The following is an 8,896-nucleotide window of genomic DNA, read 5'->3' as shown; positions in this document are numbered from 1 at the left end:
TACCATTTATTATGTTTTAATATTAATATAATTAATATATTATATATTTTTTATGTATTTATTAACAATTAATGTATTTATATTTCATATTTATATTTTTTTCAGGTATTCACTTATTTTAAATATTTACAGTTTTTGAAAAGTATTCTATGTCTTTTTTTCTCTTTTTATATGACAAATAATTTGAAAAATATTATATATTATATTTTCTTCCGAAAACATTTATTTTATTCATATTTAATATTTACATTTTAGTCATTTTCATTTTTTCTCATGACCATCTTATAAACTATTAATGCATTTTATATTTTTCCAGGAGACAATGGAAAAATATAATATGCATTATATTTTTCCATATAATGCATATATAGATGGCATATATCCATATATGTATACACATCTACACCCGGCAGATGTAAGCACGTTACATCTGCCAGGCCTTCAGCTGTTCAGAGCGGATCGCGACACAGAATCAAAAGGGAAATTGCGTGGCAGTGGGACATGCTTTTACATCAATGAATGCGGCCTGACAACATCTCATCTGATTGCATTCCACTGTTTTTCTACTGAAGTTCCCTACTGAAGACAGAAGCAGCAGTTGTGAGTGGGGTGACCAACCCTAGCTCCACCTCTGCGTTTATTGCATTAAATATTTTTTTTATTAACAATTAATGTATTTATATTTCATATTTATATTTTTTTCAGGTATTCACTTATTTTAAATATTTACAGTTTTTGAAAAGTATTCTATGTCTTTTTTTCTCTTTTTATATGACAAATAATTTGAAAAATATTATATATTATATTTTCTTCCGAAAACATTTATTTTATTCATATTTAATATTTACATTTTAGTCATTTTCATTTTTTCTCATGACCATCTTATAAACTATTAATGCATTTTATATTTTTCCAGGAGACAATGGAAAAATATAATATGCATTATATTTTTCCATATAATGCATATATAGATGGCATATATCCATATATGTATACACATCTACACCCGGCAGATGTAAGCACGTTACATCTGCCAGGCCTTCAGCTGTTCAGAGCGGATCGCGACACAGAATCAAAAGGGAAATTGCGTGGCAGTGGGACATGCTTTTACATCAATGAAAGGTGGTGTACAGATGTAACAGCGGTGTAGAAGATGTGCTGTCCTGATCTTGAAGCGCTTTTCATCAATTGTAAGCCGTTCAACTTGCCGCAGGAGTTTTCCTCGTTCATTCTCGTAAGTGTTTACATTCCTCCGCAAGCGTACGTGAGCACGGCGCTACAGCAGCTAGCTGATCAGATCACAGACACAGAACAACAACTCCCGGATTCTGTTGTAATCAACAGAGTATAACAATAATATACTGGACCACTGCTACTCCACAATAAAGGATGCATATCACTCAGTTCCCAGAGCAGCTTTAGGACTCTCTGACCATTGCCGGGTTCATCTTCTCCCAACATACAGGCAAAAACTTAAATCTACTAAGCCTGTAGTTAGGACTGTAAAGAGATGGGCCAACGAAACAGAGCGGGCATTACAAGCCTGTTTCGACTGAACTGATTGCAGTGATTTTGAAGCTGCTGCCACTGATCTGGATGAGCTCACCGATTCTGTAACATCATAGGCCTATATCAGTTTCTGTGAGGATATATGCATTCCTACCAGGACTTATTTAACATACAACAATGATAAGCCATGGTTCACAGCAAAACTCAGACAGCTTCATCATACCCATTCCAAAGAAACCCAAAATCACAGGACTGAATGACTTCAGACCTGTTACCTTAACATCTGTTGTCATGAAGTCGTTTGAGAGACTGGTGTTGGCTTATCTGAAGGATATCACTGGACCCTCTGAAGTTTGCTTACTGAGCAAACAGGCCTGTGGATGATGCGGTGAACATGGGACTTGGACAAACCGGGGACTTATGTGAGGATCCTGTTTGTGGACTTCAGTTTGGCCTTCAACACCATCATCCCAACACTCCTCCAGACCACACTAACCCAGCTCTTTGTTCCTAGCTCTATCTGTCAGTGGATCACCAGCTTTCTGACAGAAAGGCAACAGCTAGTGAGACTGAGGAAACTCATGTCAAACAGCCGCACCATCAGCACTGGTGCCTTCCAGGTATGTGTGCTCTCCCCACTGCTCTTCTCCCTCTACACAAATGACTGCATCTCTACTGACCCCTCTGTCAAGCTCCTGAAGTTTGCGGACGACACTATAATCATCGGACTCATCCAGGACAGTGACGAGTTTGCTTACAGGCAAGAGGTTGAGCAGTTGGCTGTCTGGTGCAGTCTTAACAACCTGGAACTGAACACGCTCAAAACAGAGCTGATAGTGGACTTCAGGAGGAACCCCCCTGCACTCCCCCCACTCACCATCATAGACAGCACTGTGGCTGCAGTAGAGTCATTCAGGTTATTGGGCACCACCATCTCTTAGGACCCGAAGTGGGACAATCACACTGTGCTTCCTTCGCCAGCTGAGGAAGTTCAACCTGTCACAGGAACTGCTCACACAGTTCTACTGAGCAGTCATTGAGTCATTGTCCTGTGCACTTCAATAATGACGCTTTTCCCCTGCATGGTACGGCATGGCATGGCTCGCTTTTGGGGGGTTTTCCACTGTGTACAGTACCTGGTACTTTTTTCAGTACCACCTCGGTTGAGGTTCCAAGCGAGCCGTACCGTTACCAAAATGAGACGTGTAAACCCTGCTGATCACTGATTTGCTGGAGAGAATCGCCATACATGCGTCATTGACACGAGACACTAGACCCGCTAGATTAAATCAGCACAGTCAATGAGGATCGAACGCAACTTTTTTTAAACGAACACAACAGTTTCGAACGAGTGCACCTTTTTTTAAACAACAAAATAATGGCTGTTTCGTGGTCTGTTGAGGAAGTACAGACGTTCCTCACGTTGATAGCCGAGGAGCGGATCCAGCGAGAGCTTGATGGGATGACGCAGAATGAAAAAGTTTTTAGGAGGTTGCGGCAGTAGAGGCGGCACAACAATAACGACATGTCTATAATCCCGCCCACTCTAAAGCGGTACTAAACTGCAGTGGAAACACAAACTGAACCAAGCTGTGCCGAGCCATACTATGCAGTGGAAAAGCGCCACAACTGTCTGGTTTGGCTCAGCTACAAAAACAGATATCAGAAGACTACAGAGGACGGTTCGGACTGCTGAAAGGATTATTGGTGCTCCTCTGCCCACCCTCCAAGAACTGTATATATCCAGAGTGAGGAAAAGGGCTCAGAAAATCACTCTGGATCCCTCACATCCAAGCCATCTTCTTTTTGAACTTTTGCCATCTGGTCGGCGCTACAGAGAACCGAACACCTGGACTGCCAGACAAGAAAAGTTTCTTACCCCAGGCAATCTACCTCATGAACAGTTAAATGCTCTCCCCATTGTGCAATAAAAATATTTGCAATACCACTTATATTTATTTGATACCACCCTACATCTTATTCTATTCTATTCCATCTATAGCACATGTACATACAATTTTTGTTCATGCTATTTTTGCTTATTTATGTATATTCATATGTGTATTTTATTCATATATCTTTATTTTTTTATTATCTGTGTGTTGTCTCTCTGTACTGGAAGCTTTTGTCACCCAAACAAATCCCTTGTGTGTGCAAACATTAATGTATATGATTAATGTATATTTCATATTTAGATTTTATTCAGGTATATACACTTACATTAAATATTTACAGTTTGTGTGTATGTATTTTATTCCCATTTCAGATCTGTCAGCAGATCCCTAATATATCTGCTCATAGACGGATCCGCTGATACTGTATACGCGGCTTTCAAATGCTCCCATGTGTATCTGTGTAAACGCTCAGTGAAGAGCGTGAAGTGATGATCATTGTAGCCAATCACAGACAATCATATCTGTTGAGCACGAGAACATAATGGCCAATGTTTAAGAATCTGCTCAACAGTGCTCAAAATGCTGGAAATGCTGGTATCGTCACATTTTTTAAATTTCAGTACCGACTGGTACTGAAGTTGGTAATCGTAACAACCCTAATGAGAATTTGTGGTAAACATGCATATTATGATAGTTTTAGTGCGCATCTATGTGGTTGCTAGGCATGGTTTAATACCAAAGTTTAGTACTTAGTGGTTTGTTCAGATCTCAAACCTTAAGTGTGAGCAATAGTACTAGTGATGCTGCATTGCATGCACCACTAACTACAAGCACCGGCCTCATTGTTGCATAAATACCTAGCATGTCTACCAAGCATTGTCTGGAAATCATCAAAAGTTTGTTGCTACACTGCCATCACATCTATGAGTTCTTGTTCTCCAGTAGCTCTCCACGTCTCTGGAGCCATTACAACAATTCTGGCCGGTGCCACTTGACGAGCCCAAGTTATTTTTGATCAAAACGCATGCTAGAGAAAAATCAGTCATTAGCAGAAGCCATTTCAGCTGTCATATTGTTTGGACAGCTTGCAGCTCCGCGTCACGACAGGGCAACTCTCAGGGAAATGGGTGTGTAAGTCTGTGATGTTTTTATTCTCACCGTCGACGGAGATGCTCACAATCTCGCCTGTCGTTTGGAGTTTAAATGCTTTAACTTCATTTTAATGACGCCGGCTCTTGTTCAAATACATTGTCAAGAGTAATGATTGAGGTATACATGAAAAGAAAGAAGGAGAAAGAATAGAACAAAGTCATTTCTTTGAATGAAGGTACATGCACATGATGGGTGGATCGATCTTAAATTATTGATACATCCTCATATAACAATATCCAATTGGACTTCATTAGACTTTTTTTAAATTGCATAAAAAAATTTTATTATATGATTTTTAGCTGATAAACAAATGTATCAGTCTTTACAATTTTATCTCTGTTCGTCTTATGTGAGAAAAACAAGCATAATTTATTTATTTTACTTCACAAAACAATGGTGATGCTAAATGTGTCATTTGTAATATTATAATTTCTTAATTTTTTAAAGGTAGGCTATTATAAATTATTATAAATGGTAAACAAAAACATTATAATTTAACATTATAGTTTATTTACAGTCATGTGAATCATGGTGCAATTTAAATCTATCTATCTATCTATCTATCATGTTATGAGCTTTTTAAAATGTAAATTATACATTATTATACATGATAAACAAATTTTATTCTTTAATTCTATTATTATTATTATTTATTAGTTATAAGCTTTCTTTAAAATGTACATTTTTATAAATGATAAAAACAGACATCTTATAATTTGCAGTTTATTGACTGTAATGATGCAATTGAAATAATTACAGTATGTTCAGAAATGTTAATGATTATGAATATTATAATGTTATGATTATTTATGAATATTTCAGTTGTCACATTCATGTGCAAATCCGTATAATTTGATATTTATTTAAAAATATATATATTTTTCTTTTTAATAAATTTTTTTTTTTTTTTTTTTTACAAAAAACCCTTTTTGTCTGTGTTATCCATCAGCTACACACAAGCACAATCCGTAGTAAGCACACACAACTTGATTTTATTGTAGTGTGTTTTTTTAGACAGATCAAAATAAGATGTCGGAGATGTGCCAAAATAAGACTTTGGCAGCTGAGGGCTCAGAAAGATGACCCTTCGCCCAGATTCCAAGGAAAACAAAGGAAGCGAATAGCAGCCCGAGACAGACATTTATATAGGCGCAAAGAAAAACATCAGAAAATCTACACAGGATTTAGATTCATCCTACAAATCGCTGACAAGAGGAGAGAGAGAGGATAACAAGGATAATCTGTGAGAAAACCCTTAAAAGAATCAATTTGGCAAGGTGTCTGGGAATTTGACTTTCTCCAGCACTGTGATTCCGGCTGTCTCGCGGCAGAGTCGGATGACTGTCTTTCTGTCTCTCTGACAGGCGGACCAGGGCCAAATTGACAGTTCTTTAAAGCACCTGACAGAAAGTGGCATTAATTAAGTCATTGCCGGACTTTAATTGTGTTAAGGAATAGGAAGGGAAAAAAAATCTAATATGAGAAAAGGTTACCAAGTCCTCTCTGGTGTCAGATTTTCTACTTTCCATGAATATTAATGCGTCTAATGAAGACAATCTCAACCTCATCTCCCCATTGTTCCATATTCAGGTGCCAGGCTTCAGGAGCCTGTGATTTGTTGTTAAAGAACAAATATGTCAGAAAGAGACGACTGCCACACTTTTATCAGCAATTTATAAAAATGCCTTCTTCTCGTGATGGAAAATCAGAGCGTTTCAGGTGCGTTTTATTTTTAAACGAGATAGAAGTCAGACTCGGATGGCATATATGATGTACAGGCTCTGCCACGCAAAATGATCCTCCTATTCATTTGAAAATGGCAAGCAGGCAATCAGTGCGGACTGCTAATTTTATCATATCCATTGGAGAACAATTAGACAGGAGGCCACGCAAATGGCATCTATTATGGGTCATTGAATTCTCTTGTTGCGTTCTCATGGGCGGCCCTTGCATGGAAAGAAAAATCTTTCAAATGAAACAAAACAAGTCTATCAGGATTCTGATGGCGAGCTGATCTCCATCAGTGGTCAAAATCATAGACGAAATTGAACATAGGTCACTATCAGGTGATGTATTTGTGGTTTTAGGTCAATAGAATTCATTATACTTAAGCAGCTAGTAATAGTAACATGTAGTGTAGTTTGTTAACAGTCAAGCTACGTTTTTTTTTTTTTTTAAAAGGTAGTTAAATGCACTTTACAAGCTAAATAGTAGCTAAAACATTTAATCTATTTTTTGTATCTATATACCAAACACTACTGTTCAAAAGCTTGGGATCTGTAAGATTTTCTTTCATGCTCACCAAGGCTGCATTTATTTGATCAAAAATACAGTAATATTGTGAAATATTATTGTAATTTAAAATAACTGTTTTCTATTTGAATATATTTTAAAATGTAATTAATTCCTGTGATGCAAAGCTGAATTTTCAGCATCATTACCACAGTCTTCAGTGTCACATGATCCTTCAGAAATCATTCTAATATGTTGTGTTGTGCCTAGTTGGATTTAAATTCATGCACCTCAGTTTTTAAGTGAACATTGCCAAAAATATCCACAAATAATGTTTTTTTTTTTTATTAAAAAATTGAGCATATGCTCAGATCATTGAGGCCTATGATCAAGAAATTCAAAGAAATCTGTGCTAATTGAAAAAAAAAACAAGCTGACAAAAAGATTGAATCCTAGATTTTGTGATAATATAGTATAATGAGAGATTTCAGTCATTTTTGCCCGGGAACACCAAATTAGGTAAAGGATTTTCAGCACCGCACAAGAGGGTTAAATAAACAGTAAAAATGTATTACCAGACAAAGAATGTTGACAGAGCTGTTAAATAGATTTGGGAAATAAATACACAAGTGATCAGTAATTGAAAATCTGAAGATGCTGAGAAAATGCATAAAAATGGCTCTAAAACTGGGATTTCATTATGCAGGATTTGAGGTCATGCTTAATTTGCTCAGATTTATCGTCCCCAGGTTGTCCAGGACAGGCATGCACAAGAAGCCGCAGTGATTTGTGGGTAACATTAAGGCGAGGATGCTGCCAAGAGCACTCAGACCCTCTCAAAATCCCCTCTGCAATCTGTTAAGGTGGTCACTGACAGCAACTGCTAAATCAGTGCCGTCTCTTTTCAACAGAAGAAGCGACGGCCATTTGCCACTTCTGCTGTTTATTAACAACATCCGCGCCACACATTTAGAATCATTAGCAGCTGATCAAAACGTGCATTTATATGAAGGCTTTGGCCAAAGTTGTAGAAAAGTTCATAATCTCTTTGTCTGAGACGGTGAGGGGAAATGCTAAAGTGCAAATGTTTATGCACCACAGTTTCTGTGTGAATATTGCCAAAATTATTCACAAATAATGCTTTTTTTCACTCACAAACTGAGGTGCATAAGCTGAATATCAATGAGGCCTAGGACCAGAGTTGAAAACTGGAGCAAAAATGTCTCCAAAATAAACAAAAATGCCCTCAAATTCAAGATATGGGGGCAAAAATGAATCTAGATATATTGCGGCTGTCACAATTAAAGTTAAATGTGAAATGAATTAAATGTGTCGACGGCGGCATTGCATTTACCATAGATTTGTTCCTGTTGTGTCAGATTTCTTTTTACAACGCTTGCAGTGTTGAGTATTTCACCCAATCACACACGTTTCTGTTGAGCTTAGGAATGCAATGTCCAATCAGAGGCGTTTTTGATTCGTCATCGCGGAGAACACCAGAGTTGTTCAGTGTTCGCGCTCACTGACAGAATTCTGACTCTGCAGTTGCAAATTCTCTCATTATCATAAACAACGGAGTTCAGAAAAGATGTAAGTAGGAGATTGATTTTACAGTGTAAACAGCTTCAGTGATTATAACGGGAGTTTTTGCGAAAGTGCATACAGTAATTCTCATTAGACTGAAGTCTCGGACCGATTCAGTGTTCTTTTATCACTTATATCTTATATATATTTCCCATAAGAGTGGGCACGGCCATTTGTAAATTTAATGTGTCTGGCTTCCGGTCTCATCCGTTCTCGTTATTTCCCTACAGTGGCTAATGAACCGGAAGTCTCGCATATTCACAGAAAACGGCTTACTTCCACGTTGAAAAATAAGGTGGCTAGTCTATAATATATTCTCCGTTTAAAAAAAAAACTTTTGTTTTTCATGCAACTGAAATAACCAGCCTTGATTTTCTAATCCGCTAAAAGCAATAAACAAATTGCTAAACGGTTCTTAGCTTGTTTTGTCTGTATCCAGAAAATGACATGATTTTTCCCCACAAAAAAAAACAACAACTTAAAGGGATAGTTCAACCAAAAATGAAAATTTGATGTTTATCTGC

The 8,896-nt window shown here is 37.3% G+C and overlaps 1 long non-coding RNA gene across 1 annotated transcript in view; it reads right to left on the bottom strand.

Annotated features, from left to right (window-relative positions):
• Nucleotides 1-2,577: 2,577 nt before the first annotated feature.
• Nucleotides 2,578-8,896, bottom strand: part of LOC107697873 (uncharacterized) — an 11,681-nt gene continuing 5,362 nt past the window's right edge. Inside the window, exons 2-3 of the long non-coding RNA XR_001635272.1 lie at nucleotides 7,621-7,623; nucleotides 2,578-2,651 (exon numbers count right to left, since the gene is read on the bottom strand). This is a non-coding gene — a long non-coding RNA (uncharacterized LOC107697873). The remainder of the gene's footprint in view (nucleotides 2,652-7,620; nucleotides 7,624-8,896) is intronic.

The sequence above is a fragment of the Sinocyclocheilus anshuiensis genome, unplaced genomic scaffold (genome assembly GCF_001515605.1).
Source record: "Sinocyclocheilus anshuiensis isolate Anshui unplaced genomic scaffold, SAMN03320099.WGS_v1.1 scaffold78, whole genome shotgun sequence".
NCBI classification, from domain to species: domain Eukaryota; kingdom Metazoa; phylum Chordata; class Actinopteri; order Cypriniformes; family Cyprinidae; genus Sinocyclocheilus; species Sinocyclocheilus anshuiensis.
Note: the sequence above shows the minus strand (reverse complement) of the source record. Positions and strands in the feature narration are given on the sequence as shown.